Source organism: Tursiops truncatus, chromosome 15 (assembly GCF_011762595.2).
Source record: "Tursiops truncatus isolate mTurTru1 chromosome 15, mTurTru1.mat.Y, whole genome shotgun sequence".
NCBI lineage: Eukaryota > Metazoa > Chordata > Mammalia > Artiodactyla > Delphinidae > Tursiops > Tursiops truncatus.
In genome coordinates, this window is record NC_047048.1 from 48,686,380 (window position 1) to 48,708,025 (window position 21,646).

Below are 21,646 nucleotides of genomic sequence, written 5' to 3' on the forward strand. Positions count from 1 at the left end.
GAACTCTAAAAATTTGTCGGTGGCTGATTTCATTTCTCATTTCAAGCAGCGAGGAGGCAGAGATAATTTCTTTTGTTTACAAGGGACAAGTTTTCATCTTGCAGCCTTAATACAAAAGCAAGAGAAAGAAATGTAATAGCACTGAGGCAACAGCAGCTTTTCTTTATTTACATTCAGGGTCTCTGATACGACATATTGGACGTGTCAATGGGATGTGATTTATTTTGCTTCATAACATTTGGGAACAGATATTTGGTATTTCATCCAAGGAAAGCAATTTGCAGAAACCTTTTAGATGGTGGCTGGAGCATCAGTAATCGCTGCCATTTCTTTATGCCAACATTTCCTTAAAGCTGCACAATCTTTCATTTTAATCATCCCTCTCAGCAGGCTCCTTCTAGGGCTCTGGAGCAGGGCACCCACCCCTCAGAAATGAGCTTCTATTTTTAAAGGCAACAAACTCCCTATTAATCGTGTGAAATCTGCTCAGATGGCTGCTCTTCTGGGTTCTCTGTGCCCCCGCCCCCTGCTCTCAACGCCCCATCTGCACAGCCCTCCCCTGGAAGATATTTTTAGCTGTTAGCTGCTACATCCTTGAGAATTACTAGGTGGATGCTACACTTTGCTTCTAAAGTAAACATTTTAGAGATTCTGGTTTTCATTCCTAATATTTTTCAGAAGATGAAGGATGCTACTCCCTAATACAGGTGCCTAAAGACTTAATCTCAACTTTGAATCCTTTGTCTACCTTGGAATCCCTCATTCTTACAAGGGGCTAAATACTCTAAAAAGTTCCTTGGTCTTTTCCTCGTGTGAGTCAGCAGTCACTTTGACCCATCATTCCCGATGGTCTCTCTCCAAGGCAGCCTTGGGAACTACATTGGGAGGGGGAAGTCTGCTCTCTCCCACTGCATACATTTTCCCTAAGTGTTCAAATCTGAAATCAGCAAACAAAGATGCCTCAGTAAGACTACAGTGCTGGGACCTAGCAATTATGACTTAAGAGCACAGCATGGTACCCCAGGAAGCCACAATCACCACAGTATTTTCAAAGCATCTTTGGGAATTTCAAAGAATAATGTTTACATGATAAGAGTTTGACTTAGCAAATATGAATATCAGTGCTCAACTACCCGACTCTTCACAACAAAAACTGTATTGTTTTGCACGTTATCACCTGTTTTGGTTTGCGGGTTGTAGTCTTTTGAAATGTTCTTGAATAGGTTTAGATGCACGTGGGAAAAAAAAATCCTAAGCGAAATGATAAGCAGGGAAAAGAGTCTACCTTGCACCTCCTTTTCCTAATCTCCTTCCAAATATACACGTACGTGTGTTTGCATATATTCAATATTATGTTATACATTTTATATTATCTTACACACCTATACATATACACATTTATGCACATGCACATATATATAAGTGAATCTTCATTGTTTTGCCCCAATATTTTGCAAATTGTTTTGGATCTTCTTTTTTTTTCATTAAACACTTTATCTTGGAGAACATGTTATATCAAAAAATATAAAGTCTCCTTTTCCATAAATGGCCGTGTCACTTTCCATTACTTAAATGAACCAGAATTTATTTAACAAATCCTGATAACTAGTTTCCAATTAGAAAGGAATACTGTGGGAGAAAGAGGAGGTCTTTGTTCTGTACAGCATTTCAGGTTAATTACTCTTTGGTTACTTGGGGGCGCTTTTGTGAGTTTCTGGGAATTCAGTTTTAGGTTTGGCCACAACCTCTTCCCACTCCCTTGCTCTTTCCTCTCCCTTTTATCTACAAAACCTTCAACAAATTCAGGTGATTTCTGTGTGGTAGTATTGTTAAAAACAAAACAAAACAGTCCAGAATGCCTCCTAACAGTGAGTTCTCCATAAATAAATAAATAACCCTCCAAACGAAAGACCCTAAATGTTTAGCTAAGGTGTGTTTGTTTCCCTGCTTTATGTTTCCCAGGGTCTGTATTTGACCAGTACAGAAATCAGCCATTTGTTCTTCTTGTTCAGAGCCTGGCGTATATTTTCTCTATTCTGGACACTGTTCCAGGAACCACAGGAGAGAGGCGTCCTCACAGAAGCCTTGACATTTGTCGAACAATGAGCAGGTTGAGGTGACAGGGGTAGGCATCCCGCAGGAGCCCAGGAAGCTCTGGACGGTGGCTGTGGAGTGGCTCTGATGACTTCGGGAGCTTGGGTATCTGCTCTGACTGCCTGCATCATCTCCTGTCTGGGGATAAAGTGAGAGGACGCTTCAAAGAAAAAGCACAGCTGGCTCCGAAGTGGCATTTTCTAAAGCAGCCTTGGCATTCAACCACATTTACCTCCTTAGTTTACAGAGGGAAGTGAGGCTACTCCTTCCATCCCATTTCCCTCAGCGCTTTGTAGCTCTGGAGTCTTATGTGAGTCTATGCCTGGACTGACACAGTTTGGGGAAGACCATCTCCCACACACCAGCAGATGGCTGGCACACCTGCTTTCCTGAGCCTCAGTTCAAAAACCAATTCAACATTTCACTTGTACAGGATTTCTGTGTCAGATTTTGCACCTTTCCTAGAGAAAATGCTGAAAGGTAAAACGAACTCCTGGAAACATAAATTATTTTAATAGCAATTGTAAAGCAATATATTTATTGCTTTATTTATTTATTATATTTATTGCTTTATAAGCAATATATATTTATTTTATATATTGCAATATATATTTATTTTATATAAGCAATATTATATTTTATATAAGCTTATATTTTATATAAGCAATATATATTTATTGTATATATTGCAATATAAGCAATATATTTATATTACCATTTTTCATGCTTTTTAAATGACAGCTGTCTTACGTCGGGTCCTTATAAACAGAACCTGAGCTAGGGATTTTGGTACAGGTGATGTAATGGTGGAGAGTTCTCAGGAAGAACCCATACGGGAGCGAAGGAAGCAGGATGGACAGGGAAGTCAGGCATGGATGTATACTCCGATGGAATCTGGCTTTAGCTTGGTCGCACTAGAAAGTTCTGGAACATAAAGCGTTCCACCTAGTTGCTTCCCTGGAGGTCAGGGGCTGGTCTTTTCTACCTACATATTTGTTGGTCATCATCTGCCCCTGGGCGTTTCTAGGGGTCTCTCCAGAGGGCAAACATTCTGCAAACTGTCTGCAGCCAACATTCAAAGCAGCTGGGAGATAGTCCACCAGCCTGACCAGTGGGGTCAACCCATAGCATAAAGCTAAGCACTTTACTTTGTGACCTGCACATACAGTGCTATGTACTAAAAAAGAAAGTATTCCCAAGTAATGCTTATTTATCCACTTGTGGTTCAATGTGAATAATTTCTATTTTTTTCTAGTCTATCCTAATTCATAAAAAAATTGGCAGTCATGGCCCACTATTAGGTGGTGATCTACAGTTTGAAAAACATTGATATATGTGTAGGTACTCTTTAAAAGCCAATCATTTTAAAGTGATTTAATTAGATTTTTTTATCCTGATATATTTTTAGTGACACTTCCAGTGTCGCACAACTGGAGTGACCACATAATTGACCATCTGAATTGGGACCCTTTATTTACACTTACACCAGGACAACAGGCAGTCACCAGGCCGTCCTGAAAAACCAGCATGCATATTCGTGCTACAAAAAGCCACTAGAGGTAGTTTTCAGTAAACATCTATCGAGCACTTATTGTATACATTAAACTGGTGTTAAGATGTATAACAAAATGTACAGTTTCTTCCTTTGGTGAAATAGGCATCAATCAAATATAATCATGTAAACAAGGAAAAACAGCAACTGTGATGAATGCTATGAAAGAGAAGTTGGTTTCCATGAAGGGAATTTGACAAAATCAGGGAGCACTTCCCAGAAGAAGCAGTACTTGTGCCCCACTGAAATCCAAAGGACAGAAAAAGATATAACCATGTAAAAGAGGCAGGAAGGGCCATTTGCATCTGCAGCAACAGCATATGCAAAGGCCCAGTGTAAGTTAAAAGCAGGTGAGCACCAGAGACTGGAAGATGCACCCTGTCATTTATTTTATCCATAGGTTTTTAATTTATTGATTTTATCCAATAGCGGTGTTTTAGGACCCAGGGTATATCAGGGAATATGACAGATGAGTTCCCTGTTCTCATTGAATTCCTATTTTGGAGTCTGTATGTGGACATAGTCAATAGGTAATAAAATAAAAGTAACTGATATAATGTCATATAGTGCCAATTGCCAGGAAGAATATAAAATAGGGTCACATGATGGAGAGTCACTGTGTTGTCAGGAAAAAGTGTACCAGAGAGAACGGCATTTGACCTGGGACAGACCTACAAAGAAGGGCCAGGAACATCTTGATGCAGAACAGTCCAGGCAACAAGAACAGCCAATGCAAATGCCTGGGGTGGGAATAAACACGGTGAGTTTGAGGACCTGCAAGATGAGTCATGTAAACATTTAGACATTTAGAGTAAAGAGCAGTGTGGAAGGAAAACAGGTCAGAAGGGAGAGAGGGCGATCAGTCATGCAATGCTGAGGATTTTGGAGTGTATTCCAAGTGCATTGTGACATCATGAAGAGCTTCAGTAAGGAAGTGGCCATGTGAAATGTGAGTTTTCAAAGTTGGCTTTGCTGTGAGAGGATGGGCAGTGGGGGCAAAGAGTAGAACCCAACAGACCTGTTGGGAGGCAAGCGGCCATGGGGGCTTAGACTAGGGTGATTGCATGGAAGACAGAAAGAACTGGATGAACTGTGATATATTTTGAAGGGAGAACCAACCGGATGTAGCAGAAAGGAGTGAAATCAAGAATGACATCCATATTTTTGCTGGATCAGATTATCTCAACATTTGCATCTCAGGGGGCAAAAGAGAAAGCAGGATCCTGTTTTAATGAATCAAAAAAATGAGAGTGTTTCAAGAAGGAAGGATGTTGAACTGTCTTGAGAGCTACTGAGACATCAAGAAAGATGTGGCCCAAATGGTGACCACTGGAATTGGCAACAGAAAATCATCCTCAACATTGGAAAGATCTGTTTCAGTGGAGTGTTGGTGACAAAATGATGCCTGGACGTGTCACCCTCCCTAGGACTATAGATAACATTTAATTAAATTTTTTTTTATTGTGGTAAAAAATATGTAACAAAATTTGCCATCTTAAGCATTTTTACCTGTACAGTACAGTAGTCTTAACTATATGCACATTGTTGTGTAATAGAGCTCTAGAACTCTTTCATCTTGCATTTCCATTTCTTCAGGATCAATTTCTGGAGATTTATTTTTTTCCTTTGATTGGGCCATGTTTTCCTGTTTCTCCTTATATCTTGTTATGTTTTGCTGTGACTTGTATATTTGAAAAAAACAACCATTTCTTCCAGTCTTTATGGATTGACTTTGTACAGGAAAAGACCTTCTTCACTAATCAACCCAGCTAGAGATTCTGGGTATCTCCAAAATCTTTTCTAGTGATACATCATCTTCCCCAGGCTTGTGAGTATAATTTCCCAACTAGAGAGGCTTGGCTTGCTGGCTTATCTTTATTTTACTAAAACAAACAAAACAGCATACCCATTTTTTCCACCTTCAGTCTCCTGCCTCTGGCTACCACCAATCAGTTCTCTGTATCTATGTGCTTCATTTGTTTGTTTGTTTTGGGTGTGTGTGTGTTTAGATTCCAGATGTAAGAGAGATCATGTGGTATTTGTCTTTCTCTGACTTGTTTCACTTAGCATAATGCCCTCGAGCTTCATACACGTTGTTGCAAAGGCAAGATTTCATTCTGTCTTATGGCCAAATAATATTGCATTGAATATATACATAATTTCTTTATCCATTCATCCCTTGGTAGACTCTTAGGTAGTTTCCATATCTTGGCAATTGTAAATAATACTACAATGAACACGAGGGTGCATATATCCTTTTTTAATTACTGTTTTTATTTTCTTTAGATAAATGACCAGAGGTGGAATTGCTGGATCATATAGTAGTTCTACTTTTAATTTTTTGAGGAATCTACATGCTGTTTTCCACAGTGGCTGCACCAATTGACATTCCCACCAACAGTGCAGAAGGGTTCCCTTTTCTCTACATTCTTGCAGCACTTGTTATTTCTTGTCTTTTTGATAATAGACACTCTAACAGGTGTGAGATGATATTCCATTGTGGCTTTTATTTGCATTTCCCCTATGATTAATTATATTGAGCATCTTCTCAGGTACTTGTAGGTCATCTGTATGTCTTCTTTGGGAAATTGTGTATTCAGATCTTCTGCCCATTTTTTAATCGGATTGTTTGCTCTCGAGTTGTATGAGTTCTTTATACATTTTGGATATTAACTCCTTATCAGATATATGATTTGCAAATTTTTCTCTCATTCAGTAGTTTGCCTTTTCATTTTGTTGATGGTTTCCTTTGCTGTTCAAAAGCTTTTTACCTTGAGTTGTTACATGTGTTTATTTTTGGTTTTGCTTTTTCTGTTATTCAAAAAATCATCACCAAGATCTATGTCAAGGAGCTTCCTGCCTAAGTTTTCTTTTAGGAGTTTTATGGTTTCAGGTCTTATGTTCAAGTCTTCAATTCATTTTGAGTTAATTTTTGTATATGGCTTAAGATAGTGGTCCACTTTTATTCTTTTGCATGTGGCTGTCCAATTTTCCCAACACCATTTATTGAAGAGACTGTCCTTTGTCCATTTTATATTTTTGGCTCCTTTGTTGTAAGTTATGGGTTTATTTTTTGGTTCTCTATTTTGTTCCATTGATTTATGTGTCTGTTTTTATGCCAGTAACATACATACTATTTTAATTACTAGAGCTTTGTAATATAGTTTGAAATCAGGGAGCATGATGCCTCCAGCTTTGTTCTTCTTTCTCAACATTGCTGTCTTCACTTGTGGTTTGGTTACTTTCTTTTGTGATGTATTTATATTCCTGTCTCTTTATCTTTTGTGTATTTACTATAGATTTTTGCTTTGTGGTTACTATGAGGCTTACATATAACAACTTATGTCTATAATAGTCTGTTTTAAGTTCATAACAACTTAAGATTGATTCCATTCTAAATCTCAACATTTTTACTCTCCCCCACATTTTATGTTTTTGATGTCATAATTTACTCCTTTTTATCCCATATAACCTTTAATTATTATAGTTACAGTCATTTTTTTACTACTTTTTGCCTTCATATTTGCTTTGTAAGTAACTAATCCACTACCTTTACTATATATTTACCTTTCGAGTAAGACTTATACCTTCACAAGTGTTCTTGTTAGTAATTAGTGCTCTTTCTTCTCAGCTTAAATAAATCTCTGTAACATTTCTTGTAAGACTTAGTGGTGAGGAACTCCTTTAGCTTTTGCTAATCTGGAAAACTCTTTCTCTTTCCTTCAATTCTGAATGATCACTTTCCCAGGTAGAGTATCCTTGGTTGGAAGTGTTTTCTTTCAACATTGACTATATCGTGCCACTCTGTTCTGGCCTGCAAAGTTTCTGCTGAAAAATCTGATAATAGTCCTATGAGGATTTCCTTGTATATAACAAGTTATTTTTCTCTTGTCGCTTTTAAGATTCTCTCCTTTGTCTTTAACTTTTGACATTTTAGTTATAACATGTGTTATGTATACATATAGCTGATTCACTTTGTTATACAGCAGAAACTAACAACATTTTAAAGCAATTATACTCCAATAAAGATGTAAAACAAGAAATTATGTCTTATGTTTCTTTTTTACAGCTTGTAATTTCTTTCTCCCTCTGGTGCCTGTCTTCAGTACTGCAGCTTCCCTGGTTTTGCAGCAAGCCAAGGGGCTCTCTTTTTTTCTCAACAGTTCCCAAACATCCAAGATCTCCATCCATGCTCAGTGTCAGACAAGATGGGAATCAGTCCCTTAGGCAGCCCCCTGAAAAGCCAGAGTGTTGGACATACATTTCACTCCTCTCCTTCCACCTTCCACCTCCTCTGCCAATTGAGAAGCCATGAATTGGCTTTACTCCTAATTGTGCTGAGCTGTGCTGGCTTGGGGGAGGCTTTACATGGGTGAGAGGTAGTGGATTTTCTAACCCTGTTTCAATGTTCTTGGCTTTCAGCATGCCTCACATGCTGCAACTTCTTAACCGGTTTCTCACATTCTCATAAAGGCTTTTGGACTGTTGTTAAGTCAGCACCTCTCTGGGAGAACAAGGTCTGGGGCTTCCTAGTTTGTCATCTTACTCTATAGACAAAATTTTAAAAGAAATAATGCTGTGAGAGTAGAGAGAGAGGGAAGATAGCTGGAAGTTATGAAGACAAGAGAGAATTTTTTTAAATGTAGCAGGTGCTAGATCATATTGCATGCTGATGAGAATAAATCAGTTGAGATCAAGAGACTGATGATGCTCTACACTAGACATGAGGTTTTCAAGCTTTCATGTACATTGGGAACATACTGTCAGCTTGTGAAGACACACATCACTGAGCCCCAACCCAGAGATTCTGATTCACCCCAGAGGGTCTGGGATGTGGCCCTAGAATTTGCATCTCTAACAGGTTCCCAGATGATGATGATACAACTGGTCTAGTGACTGTACTCTGAGGACTGCAGCTCTAGAGAAAGGAGGGAACATGGTCATTGAAGAGAACAGAAGAGCTTGGATGCAGAAAATGTGGATTTTTTTTCTCTTGGTTTTGCTGTCTCAGGAACATCGAGGGTCGGTATTGGTCAATCAATGTTGGTCAATCAACCAACATAAGTGGAATGTTTTGTCGTGTGGTTATAGAAACCCTAGAAACAAATAGAGCGAGTAGTCATTCCACACATTTCCCTTAACTGTCTCTATAACTGTGTCTATTCTCAGCTCTCTTTCCGTGTAGATACAGACATGAGGACATTTATGCATTTCCCACCAGCTCAGTTCACGCTCAGCCATGTGAAATTCCTCTTTGTTTTGCTCAGAATCCTCACTTCTCTTTCACAGTGTTTTTCAGATGCCTCTAAAGTCCTACTCTTCTCCTCAGGTAGCAATTTGGAGCAGATGTAGTGATATCTCTGACAGGATCAGTGAGAGTTGAGAGGAGCTCTGGGGACATGGATCTCATCAGCTTGTCAGTGGAGATTCCAGGATTGGCCACATTTTAATTTCTGTAGCAATTCACACATCAGGGAAACCAGGCCCCCAGTAAGCTCAGCGAAGCTCGAAGTTTCAAAAACGTGGCAACAGCCCAAGGGTTTTGACAGAATCTGAATAGTGCCTTCTCAGTCCACCATAAGATGGTTATGTTACACACACACTCACACACACACACACACACAAAACACACACACTAAATAAACACAGTTAACCTGTGATGTGCAAAGAAAAACGTCAAAATTTTCACATTTTAAAACTTATCAGGGAAAATGTTTTTATAGAAGAAAAAAATCAGCAAATTTTGGTTAAAAAAAAATCATCTCTGTCTATACAAGCTGCATCTGTTCAGGCGTTCTGTCTTCTCCCATCAGATCTGCTTGAGCTGAAATTCTCAATGTGTTAAAGTCAAATTCAAGTTCTTTCAGGGTCTGAGAGGATGGAATGTACTGAACACTCAAGTGCAGTGAATTGAAGTGGAAATGAAAGGAAATCCAGTTTGCAGACTTTTTTCCCTCTCTCCCTCCACCCTTTGATGTGAGGAAAGAAGTTCAACTTCCCTGGGTGGTGATAATGGAATTTCTTTTACAGTCAGATTCTTCAGTATATAATCCAACTGTGTCTTAATCCTTCCTACTTTCTTTATACCCTGTGATGTAGGCCTGAAGCCCTAACTGGAGAGGCCCACACAGCGAAAGCCAGAATTGGAAAGAGCAAAGCAAAGCAAAATGTTTCGCATCAAAATAGAAATGAACAGAAACATGTGGAGTAGAGTTGGGTGGGGAGGAAAAACAATAAAGCCCTTTTTATAGTACATCCCATTACTTCACCTATATTCTAGAAAATCTATCTCAAAAATTGTTTTTGCAAAAGAAACATGGTATAAATAATAATAATTAATTATTATACAGAACATTAAATATTATAAAATCTGACTATCAAGCATAAAATATCTATATTCAAATCATTAAATGCTTATGTTATAAACTAATTATAATATTTATATTACTATATTTTATATCAGTCAATTATATATCAATTATAAATGTATTTAAGTACATATAATATTAAATAAAATAACTAAAAGAAGTACTTAAAATCAGCCATAGAACAATGCATGTTAAAGTTGAGTCTTAAAAAGTGAGCCTGAGTTTATTATTTGAGACTTTTTTTTTACCTTTTCTTTTTTCCCAGTTTATACTAATGGTATAATGAGCTAGAATATAGTCTTTATGGAGAAAAAGAAATGCTTTTAAAGGATAACTTGGGAGACAAGTTTTAGTTCTTTTGCCAAATTTTAGTATTAACCAACATATCTAATGTTAAAATTTCCAGAGAAATTGAGTACAACAATTTAGAACAAACAAATCTGAAAGTTCTTTGAAAATTATAAAACAATATAAACTCAGGTTTTTATCATTGAGCATGTAAAACTCTGTGCAATTCACTGAAATTGAAAGAAAGGTAGTCCCTGGGCCTGTTCCCCCAGGGAGCTTGCAGTCTAGTTCACCAGAACATGTGATGCCAATTGTATCCATGGACAATTAATGCTAAAGTCAGTCAGTGGAAGGTGAGGTCCCTATCAACTGGAGTAGCCAAGAAATAGCCTTGTGGGAAACATGGAATTTGAAGGTATCAAAGCACAGCTTAAATGGATGGAGAGAAAGAAGTAGGGGTGGCAATTCAGGAGGGTAAGAGGAAAAATCAAAAACTAATTTGGAAGATGTTAGGAGTTAGAAAAGGGATCTAAAGGCCAGAATCAAAACTGATTTTGTGAGAGACCAGAATCTGACTCTCTCATTAGAACAATGAGAAAATGTAGATGTAAAAGATCAAGTGACCAGCACAACAGAACTAAAGTAGCCCAGCTACTATTATCGACTTCATATTTCAAAGAGCTCCCTATTTTTAATTCTAAACTCTGCTTGTAGTTGCATTTTCGACTGCGTTGCAACAGGAATGGCAAATGGATTTAATTTCAGCTGTTAATTATATTTGATTGGTAGTAGCAAGTGGCTGCTTAGACAGCTTGTTAAGAAGGATTCTGAGGCAGCATTTGAGCTTTGGCTAAGCCGGCATGAGATCCAGGCTTGATTATCAATGTCTGTCATGGACAATGAAGGGGGAAGCTATGACACGTGTGCCCTGCATTTGCTGTTTTGGAAGTGGGATCCTGGGCAAGACACTGAAGGCCAAGTGAGAATTGTAGCTACTGAGGGAAGTTCTGAGATACAGAAGGAAAAAGTTTAGTACTTTATTGCCAGGACAGGAGACAGCAGTTTGATGGGGGAGCAGGTTCTGGGGAGATAGCCACTTCCTGTTTTCTTACCCAAGACCTGAGAGAGAAAAGAGGATGGTGTTACCAATGACATATTTATACCTCACTTGACAGTTTACAAGGCATATTCATATTCATTGTTTCATTTGATCCTTATAAAAGGTCATTTGTTAATGCCAGTATCCCCACATTACAAACAAGGAAACTGATGTTTAGAGAGAGAGAAGTGTCCATTCACCATGAAGCTACAAAGAGGTGAAAAAATAGAATGACTTCTTGAGGCTCTGACCTGTTTCTTCATGTTCACTTCCTGTTTATTCATCAGGCTGCAGATAACATGGATTCTGGAGCCTGATAGCTCACCTTCAATCCTGCTTCCCCACTAACAGACGTGTGGTCTTAGTAAAGCTCTGAAATCCTCCTGTGTCATTGCTTCCACATCTGTAAAGGGAGATGAAAGTAGCACTGACCACACAAGGTTGTGGTGGTCCCATTGGTCAGTGGCCAAGTAAGTGGCCAAGTGAGTGTAACAATTGAGTTGGCTTTTATTATTATCTTGTTCACTTCTTGTGTCTGTGGTTATCTGTTTTGCTCTTCTGCAGATAATTTTTCTTTCACTTAAACAAATTTTCTGATTTTCAAAATAGTATATGTACTGGGGAAAACTGGAAAGATGTGGAAAACTGCAGTAAAGAGATTTTTAAAATACCCTTAATTCTCTAACATGTACATTTTTATCTAAATAGGTAAGCATATTTGGGTGGGCTGTAGACTGGGAATCAGTCATGGTAATGAGGAAAAATATTTTCAGTCTATGAGGAATGAACCCAGAGGGTGAGGTTGGAAATGCCAGATGTCAGTTGATTCCTCTAAAATTTTGTTTTCTCAGATCTGTAAGCCAAGAGAATTGCCATAATTTTATGCATCTAACACTACATTTTGTTGGTGACTCAGTGACACTCCTTTATAAAATATATCTAATTTAAGCTGATTATTAAGGCAGCCAGAAAAAAAAATTTTTCCTTTAACTCCAGGATATTTTGAGGAAGATTCTGTAGGATTCCTCTCATGCTGCTAACTTGGTCATCCCACCCATATATATGCTCATGGCTGAACCTAGAGTTTATTGACTCATTATTTAAAAAGTGAAGACTGTTAAATTATTGAGCACGCAGCTCAAAAGCCTTGCCTTTTGATCTGAGTGCTCATATCAAACTTCATGAGTCCATGAGTGTATTGCAGGCCAATGTTTTATATGAGGAAACAACTACTTCTTCTGGGCATCATGTATCATCAAATCTAAAACAACATCAGGTGTAAGATTCACCACTCTTTTGTAGGCCACTAAGAAAATGCTGTCAAATAATTTTAAGAGACCATCCATTTTAAGATGCAGCCCAATTTCAGAGAGGTTAAAATGTGAAAAATGATCATCGTAGAACTGATGAAATATGTAATGTCTTTTATACCTTGGGAAGAAATTCTTTGGGGACAGCATTTGATCATTTGAAGTTGTGTGGATCTTTCCTCAGCTTCACACTCAGTGGACAGCCTTCAGTTATGAATTCTCTTATTTAAAATGGACCCCTGAATAGGAGGGCCTATGAAGAACCTTTATCATTATCCAATTCACAAGTTAGAGCTACTGCGAATGACCGCCTGGCAAAAGAGCTAAACATGCCCAGCAGCTGAAAATAGAATTATGTTCTTCACTCCCTTTTGTGATTCTCAATCACCAGATGTCACATGAAGATAAGAGACATCACACACACACATACATAAAATGAACAAAAAAGAAGCACTATTGAATATACCTAGAGGGATAATCTACTGAGAGTAATTTCTGCCTTATCTGAGCTGCTAGAGGAAAGAGGAAATGAACTAACCCCCCTCCCTACTCTACACACCTATGATGGTTAATTTTATGTGTCAACTTGACTGGGCTAAGGGATGCCCAAATAGCTGGTGAACATTATTTCTGAGTGCCTCTGTGAGGTGTTTCTGGAAGAACCAGGCCCTCATAATAAATCTCTTTCTATATATCTCTATACATCCTATTGGTTCTGTTTCTCTGGAGAACTTGACTAATACATTGCCCGAGAACAGGGAAGATCTTGCACTTGTGGGTAGATAGCATCTTTGGGCATCAAGAGACAAGATAAAGAAAACCTCTACCTGGAATTATGTTGGGAATATTGGGCTCATCCTGGAGTTAAGTTGGTGCTTCTGGGAGTAGGAGAGTTGTGCATCGAGAGGCTGTGTAATGTTGCAAAACAACATGCATGATTGTTTACATCTGTATCCATGGCTTTTTCTGACTCTGCATCTAATTTCCACTTCTTGAATCTGGCCTGGTTGTGTGACTTGCTGTGAGTAATAGAATGTGGCAGAAGTGTCAGTGAGTTAGTCCTGAGTCTGGACCTCAAGAGACTTTGCACAATGGCACCAATGTTCTATTGGTGTCCCTGTCACTGTCATATGAATACACTTGGGATAACCTGTTGAAGGATGAGAGAACACATTCCAAGAGGAGGAGATAGAAATCATTCCAGTTGTCCCAACTGAGGCCACAGGGAGAGGATATGCATGCAGGATCAGCAAAACCTCCAACCTGACTTGTAGCTGACCTCAGGCACATAAGGGAACCCAGCAAGATCAGAAGAACCACCCAGCTGAGCTCAGTCTTACCTGCCAACACATAGACTGCTACACAGAATAAATGGTTATTGTTTTAAGGCACTTTAGTTTTTTTAATGACTTGTTACATAGCAGTAGCAGGGTTGAAGAGAGGGGACAGCTGATGAATAAAGATGTTGTCCCTGCATTTGGAAGTGTGGGCAAATAGCAGTTGTGGAGGTGTGATGGGCTGGAAAGAGTATGGCTGGAGGCTGTTCACCAAAAACCCATCCTTAGAAGAAGCAATGGAGGACCCGTGTAGCTGATCCAGTGGGCAGGCTGATCCATGCAAACTCCCAGCACCTGCAGTCTTCTTCATTGATCTACTCTTGGGTTACTGGAGATGTTTTGCCAAGACACGCTGATGAGCAGAAGTGCCTGGAAGGTCATGTTCCCAGGAATTACCAGTAGCCAGTGACTGCTGAACGTGAGAGCCCAGCTCCCTTGTTCCAAGGAGGGATAAACTCTGAGTGTCATTTATACTTCGAGCTCCCCCACAGATCAGGCAGAGGTTGAGATCTCACCTGAAATCTCCCCCTTACGGTTTTATTCCCTTCCCTGTCCTATTCTCCCACCTCTTACCATTTCCTCCTGTTTCACGTCCCTAATCAACAACTCAACCTGGTCTCAGGATCTGCTTCTGGGGAACGCAACCTAGGCCAGGTGATTTAGGGAGAACGAGAGAAGCTGTGTATAAATTAATCTAACTTCGCATGTGGCCCCAGGTACTGGCATCAGATTATTCCACTAAGCCGTAAATAATAGAAATTACTTATTACCTAAGGCATTTATTACCAGGGAACAAGAGTAAGTTAGTAAAACAACTTTTTGTAGAACTGGAAAATAGTTTCTGTTCATTTTCTAAGCTCATTTAATAAACATATATTTAAAACATAGCATATAGTTTTCACTTTTTAAAAAAATTCCTAATTCAGACTATTTTTAAGTTGTTCCCTGCTTTAGATTTTACTTATTTTTGATGTCAAGAACAGTGGGAAGTTCTGGAGGAAGATACCAAATTCATGATGTGAAGATTGCAAGTATTAGTGATAATATTGAAACTAAAGCTTTATTAAACCCATGCATCCTTAGGTCACAATATTCAGAGCAGTAACAACAAACATGAAAATTAGACTGAAAAGGAGGAAATTACATTATTTTTCAGGAACAGAGAGGAGATGCCACCCAGCAAGATGAGCTTGGAGCCAACTTCTGCTAGAACGGTCCCAATTAGCTATCCCCATTTAAATACATCCAGAAACCTCTTAAGAACATGACACTATAAATAAGATGTTTAAATTAGAGCTCGTGAAAAGTGAGAAGATAATAGATGTGAGAAGCAGATTTAATCACAGCCTGGGTGCCTCCCCACCATCTCCCTTAGTATTTTGCATGTCAAGATGTGAAGAAGAAAAAAACAGAGTTGAAGTCAAGATTTTATTTCAGATTAAAAAAAATTACCTCTTGTAAATGTTAATTCAAACCAAGATAAGGCTCAGTATTTACATGGTGCCACTGTCAAAATTTGCCATTATCTTATACCATTACTCTTACGTTAGACACAATGCCTGGAACACAATGCTATCACGTTATAGCCTTATTTGATGCTAGTTTTCTTTTAAGCTGATTGAAATTGCATATCTCTCTGCTTCTATCTTACTGAAGAGACGAGGACAACTTCCATTTTATTCTGTGGAAACCTAAGGAATTAATTAAGCAAATATTTCTACTGTTGTTCTTTGAGGAGGTGGATGAAGAGCTCAGGTGAACTTGGGTCTCCATAGAGTGAAGACGGCCAGATCAAGTGTAAGCACCGCTGCATATCTGTTGCAATACTTTCTGTTTAATCAAAAAACAAACTGGTATTCCTCAAGTCTTCCCTTATACTCAGGACTGAAATTCTGGAGGAGTACAGAAGTATTTTAAGCCTTATCCCTGTCCTGAGTGAGATTACAATGTAGTGAATAATAATGAATAGGTACTTGATTGTGGATTTTGGTATAGTTGGAATAACAAAAGCCACAAAGGGTTAGAATACTGAGGTTTCATCCTTTGTGTACACTTTGACTAGTGGCAGTGGCCTGGAGCATTGTGTTAAGTAGGACTCAGAAGTGGTGTCTGGTATCTCAGCTTGAGTTGCATGATTGACCAGCACTATGTGCTGTGGACAGGGAGAAGTGGTGGCTGGTGTGCAAACCTGGGTTTGAAATGGCACTTCATCTGGGCCTTGAAGGATGTGTTGGGTGTAAATGGGGAAAGAAGAACATTCTACAATAAGTGAAGACGGTAGCAAGGATGAAAAATGAATTTCTATGTGTGTGGCTCAGGAGAGGGACCAATTTGATCAGAGCAGAGAGTGAGTTACAGGAGGGATTGTAAAGAGAGATTAGATGACAGGGGGTCTTGAAAACCAGGAGGAAGAGTTTAGATTTGATATGGTGGAAACTAAAGAGTCCTTGACAGCTTTACAAACATTATACTTTGCAACCAAAGTGGGCCTTAGGGAAGGTGTATCTGGTGATCATATGAAAACAGAAATGGAATGGATTTGGAGGCAGAAAGGACCAGCTTAGAGCAATAAACAGCCTCAGGAGGCCAAGGATGGTTCTGAGATATTTTGAGGGTGACATGAAAAGGCATGATGACTTCCTGTCTCTAGAGAATGGAGTAACCGACTCCAGGAAGCCCACAGGAACCCAACATGTAATGGGAAAACCAGGCATAAAAGCAATCTTTCTCTTCCTTTTTGGCAATACCCCCTACTCAAGTTTTCATATCCAGAGAGAAAAAAGAAACTGATGCATTTACCTCTGGAAGTGTGGTAGCACAGCAGTTCTCACATTGTGGCCCCTGGGACAGGAGCACCAGTATTACCTGGAAGTTTATGGGAAATGCAGGTTCTCTGGTGCAGCCCCAACTCGTGAGTCAGAACCTCTGGAATGGAGCCCACGAGGCTGCTCTAACCAAGCCTCCAGGTGGTTCTGGTGCCACGGAAGTTTGAGAACCACTTCTGTAGCAAAGGGCTCCCGAAACTTCCAGGCACATCAGAACCACCTGGAGGCTTGGTAAGAGCAACCTCGTGGGCCCCGGTGTGGAGGTTCTGATTCAGCTGGCGGGGGTGCAGCGGAGATGTGCCTGCCTCCCCAGCTGATGCCTGGCCTGGACTGCACACCTGGAGGAGTGAGGCTGAAGAGGCCACTGAAGCCTCCTGACGGTGGCCCTGATTTGCTGAATGACTTCCTTTTCCTGCCAAACAGTGAGCTTACTGTCTTTTCTGTTAGGAGGTTCACATATTAAATCTTGACCATTTGGGTAGCGAAGGTGGTGTGGGGGAGAGTTACCAAGATAGAAAATAGCCTCTGCTCCATAATTCATTATAGGTAGATGTAGACCTGTGATCCTTCAGGAATGGGTGTTTTGTCAACAAGGACCTACTGTGTAGCACAGGGAACTCTGCTCAATATTATATAACAACCTAAATGGGAAAAGAATTTGAAAAAGAATAGATACATGTCTTTGTATTGTATAGCTGAATCACTTTACTGTAATCTGAAACTATCACATTGTTAATCAACTATACTCCAATATAAAAGTAAAAAAAAAAAAAAGAAATGGGTGTTTTGTGGGTGATTGAAGCAAAGGACTTATATAAAAGCAGGGACTTACATAAACTCTTATATAAAAGCATTGATTGAGATGAGACGGGAACATTTCTATTCTCAAAATTTCCAAGTTTTCTCTCCCAGCCATGCAGTGGAGGAGGGAGCCAGCTCACAGGAGTGGGAGATCTCTGTCGAGAATTAATAAATAGAGAATGTGAAGCTATCCTGGGTGCCTTCTTTCTTGTGGTCTGCAAATACATAAGGAAGGATATGGGAATTAGTGTAACGTTAATATAATTATATGTTAACGTATAATTAATCTGGTAAAGGTGATTCTGCTTTTAACTCAGTTGTTCCTTCAACAGCCACATGAGCAATGTGGGAGCATCCTAATTTAATGGGTTAGGAGTTAGCCTTAGAGGAATGTTGCAACTTGCCCCAATTCAGGAAGCTAGTCAGAGATCACAGTGGGGACTCCAGCTGCCTGTGTGAGACCCAGAGCCCTGGTTCTTTCTCCTGCACCACTCCACAGTACAGGTGCCAGCCAAATGCTTCGTGATCTACTTTGCTTCTAAGAATATTGCTATTCACGTTACACTCAGAACACTAACCCAGGGAGCAAGGTGAATGTGTTCTTGTTGGAGACCTTTCTCGTTCTAGCTCTTGCAGGAGACACCCAGTGGCGATACCAAGTTTGAAATACTAAAGGTGAAAAATTAAAGCCCACACCAGCCTCAGTTTCCTTAACTATAAAATAGGAATAATAACCCATCATAGGGTGTGTCTGGGACGTAAGAAAAATGTGTTAAATAATAGGTATTCTTATGTTTATTTGTTATGGTAGTTGATAGGCTGTTTAATTGAAAGAACTGGGCAGACTGTAAACATATATAAGCATAGGAAATATTACATAGAATTAGGGGAAAAATTAGTGAGTATAGTGGACTGATGGTGCCCTCCCAAAAGGTATGTCCACTTCCTAATTTCTGGAATCTGTGCATGTTTCCTTATTTGGAACAAGGATCTTTGCAGATGTAATTAAGTTAAGGACCTTGAGATCATCCTGGATTATCTGGGTGAATTCAGTGAAATGTGTCTTTGTAAGAGACATACAGAGGACATGATGGACACAGAGAAAGTGACATGAAGACAGAGGCAGAGATTAGAGTGATATGGCCTCAAGCCAAGGAGGCCAAGGATTGCCCGTGGCCGCACAACACTGGAAGAGACAAGGAAGGGTTCTCCCCTAGAGCCTCCAGAGAGAGTACGGCTTTGTCAACACTTTGATTTTGGACTTCGGGTCTCCAGAACTACGAGAGAATACATTTCTGTTGTTTCAAGCCAGCCAGTTTGTGGTAATTTATCACAGCAGCCACAGAAAGAAGCAAACACAGTGAGTGAAAGGAATTGACAGCATTTGCTTCCTTCCCATAGAGTTAGGAGCTGGCACCCAGACAAGTCTTTAAAGCAGGTGAGATGTGTCTTTGGCACATTACCATCTTCTAGGTGTGGTGGTGGTAATGTGGATGAGATTTCTTTTCAACTCTCTCCAGGCCCGTATTTTCCTGTCAGCACCTACATTTCAGACATCTGATAAATCTCTTCATCTTCCATCAAAAATCACTCTGCCATGTCCCGCTCTTCTAAGCAGACAAAAATGTCTGGACAGGTCAGTGAAAATGCATGCCACACCTACAGCTCTGCCTGAGGTTGGTTCCCTGGAAGCAGAGCCTGAGAGAGGGATTTTTGCCTAAGTGATTTATTGAGGGAATGATCTCAGAAGAAAACAGGGGGTGGGTTAGGGCAGGAGAAGAAAGTAAGCAAAAGATGTGGATTTATGTGAAGTCTAACTTTGGCTTGATTCTGCCCAGAATAAATGACACTAGAGTTTTGGTTTTGGTTTTAATTAATAGACTTTATTTTTTTAAAGCCGTTTTAGGTTCACACCCAAATTGAGCAGAAAGTACGGAGAGTTACTATATAATCCCTACACCCAAATACATACAACCTCTCCCACTATCAACAGCCTGCGCCACAGTGGTCCTCTTATTAAAATCTTGGAACTTATATTGACACATCGTTATCACTCATAGTCCATAGTTTACATTAACATTCACTCTTTGACATTCTCTGGGTTTTGACAAATGTATAATGACAGGTACCCATCTTTGTAGTATCATACAGAATAGTTGCACTGCCCTAAAAATCATCTGGGATCTGACTATTCATCTCTTCTTCTCCCCTTTGCAACTGGGTGGCAAACTTGAGGGATTAGCATGGATCATGGATTTAGTCCTGGTCATGTTGACTTTGAGGGGTCTCTGAGTGAGATGATTGAGCTTGAACTTAGAGATCTTGGTGAGAGATTAAATTTAGTGACACATCTGTATATAGATGTCATTTGAAACCAGGGACATGGGTGGAAATACAGAGAGATAATAGCAAGGGCTATGTCTTCAGAAATGCCAATGGTTAATGGTCTCTGAATGACAAAGATCCTGCAGATGAGACAGAAATGGAGAGAAAGGGGAGTAAGGAGAAAACCCAGGAAATCCTGACATTGTGGAGTTCAAAGAGATGGAAGTGTCAAAAAGAAGGATGTGTTTGAATCCAATGCTAATGAAAAGTCAAATAAGATGAGCCCTGAAATATGTTCACTGGATTTAGAAACATGGAGGTGGATTGAGTGATGGAGAGAGAAGACAGATTGAATTAGATTGAGTAGTAGGGCAAGCAAATAGAAATGAATAGAGACAATTATTTTGAAGGGATTTAGTGTAAAACAGTTTTGGTGGTACCATTTAAATTAATAGCAAATGGTTCTGACCACCAGCCAAGTGCAAGTTCTCAAGTATTGCGGAGTGCTTAAAGTTCAAGGTGGCATCTTTGTCCTAAACAAAATGCAATTTAGTATTGAACATAAGACATAGACCCTTGATAAGAATATAGAAAGAACTCATGAAGAGATGGAAGAAAATATTTACTGAGCCTTTATAACATTTCAGAGATAATCATTTTTTAAATACAAATACTGTAACCCTATGGATTAGGTAATTGGCATATTTGTACCATAAAAGGGATACATATTTGATGTAAATAATTTTAGAAAATTTCGGTAAGGAAATGGAAAAAAAAATGACTCCTACACAGATATAAACATATTCTGATTTTTTTAAAAATAAATTTCTTAGAGAATTTAAGTTGCTTTCACAGTGCCAATCAAATATGTTGAGAAATCAGAATTTGAATGTTACTCTGTCTGATTTTACAATTTCTATTTTCTCTTCTAACCATACTCCTGATAGATGCATTCATACATTTAAGAATACATACCTAACAAATTGTGTAAATTAGACATTCCTGAGAGAGAGAATTTCATATGAGGAGGATCAAATATATTTCACACAGCAACTGGCGTTTGAGCTGGGTCTTCAAAGACAAATGAGATGTAGATTGGGGTCAGCAATCCAGCCCACCGCTTATTTCTGTATGGTCTGTTAGCTAAAAATGGTTTTTACACTCTTAAATGTAAAATGTAAACAAGACTATTAACCTTTCAGCAAGAATAGTTGCTGGATTTTGCCTCTTGGTTCACGAGGCCTAAAATGTTTACCATCTCACCTTTTACAGAAGAAGCTTTGCTGACCTCTGATTTAGAGAAATATGTGAAAAATGGGACCCCAGATGAGTACAGTGCCATGAGCTCAAATCTAGAGGGAGAAAGCATAAGGGTTGTTCTCAGAATGCACAGGATAGTCATGTGAGGGCCTGTATACTGTGGTCAGGCCCTAGAATGCCTTCAGTACCAGGCAAAGAGGTCTGTTCAGCATTTTGCTACAGAAATATTTGTATAATTATCTCCCTAGATTTTGAAGTTCTCCTGGGCAACAATCATATTTTTCTTACTCGTGGGCCCTCAAAGAGGCTGGACACAAGGCTGGACACAGACTACCAGCTTAATCAATGGTATTGGATAAGCAGCCTCTTTGATGAGGCAGCTAGTTG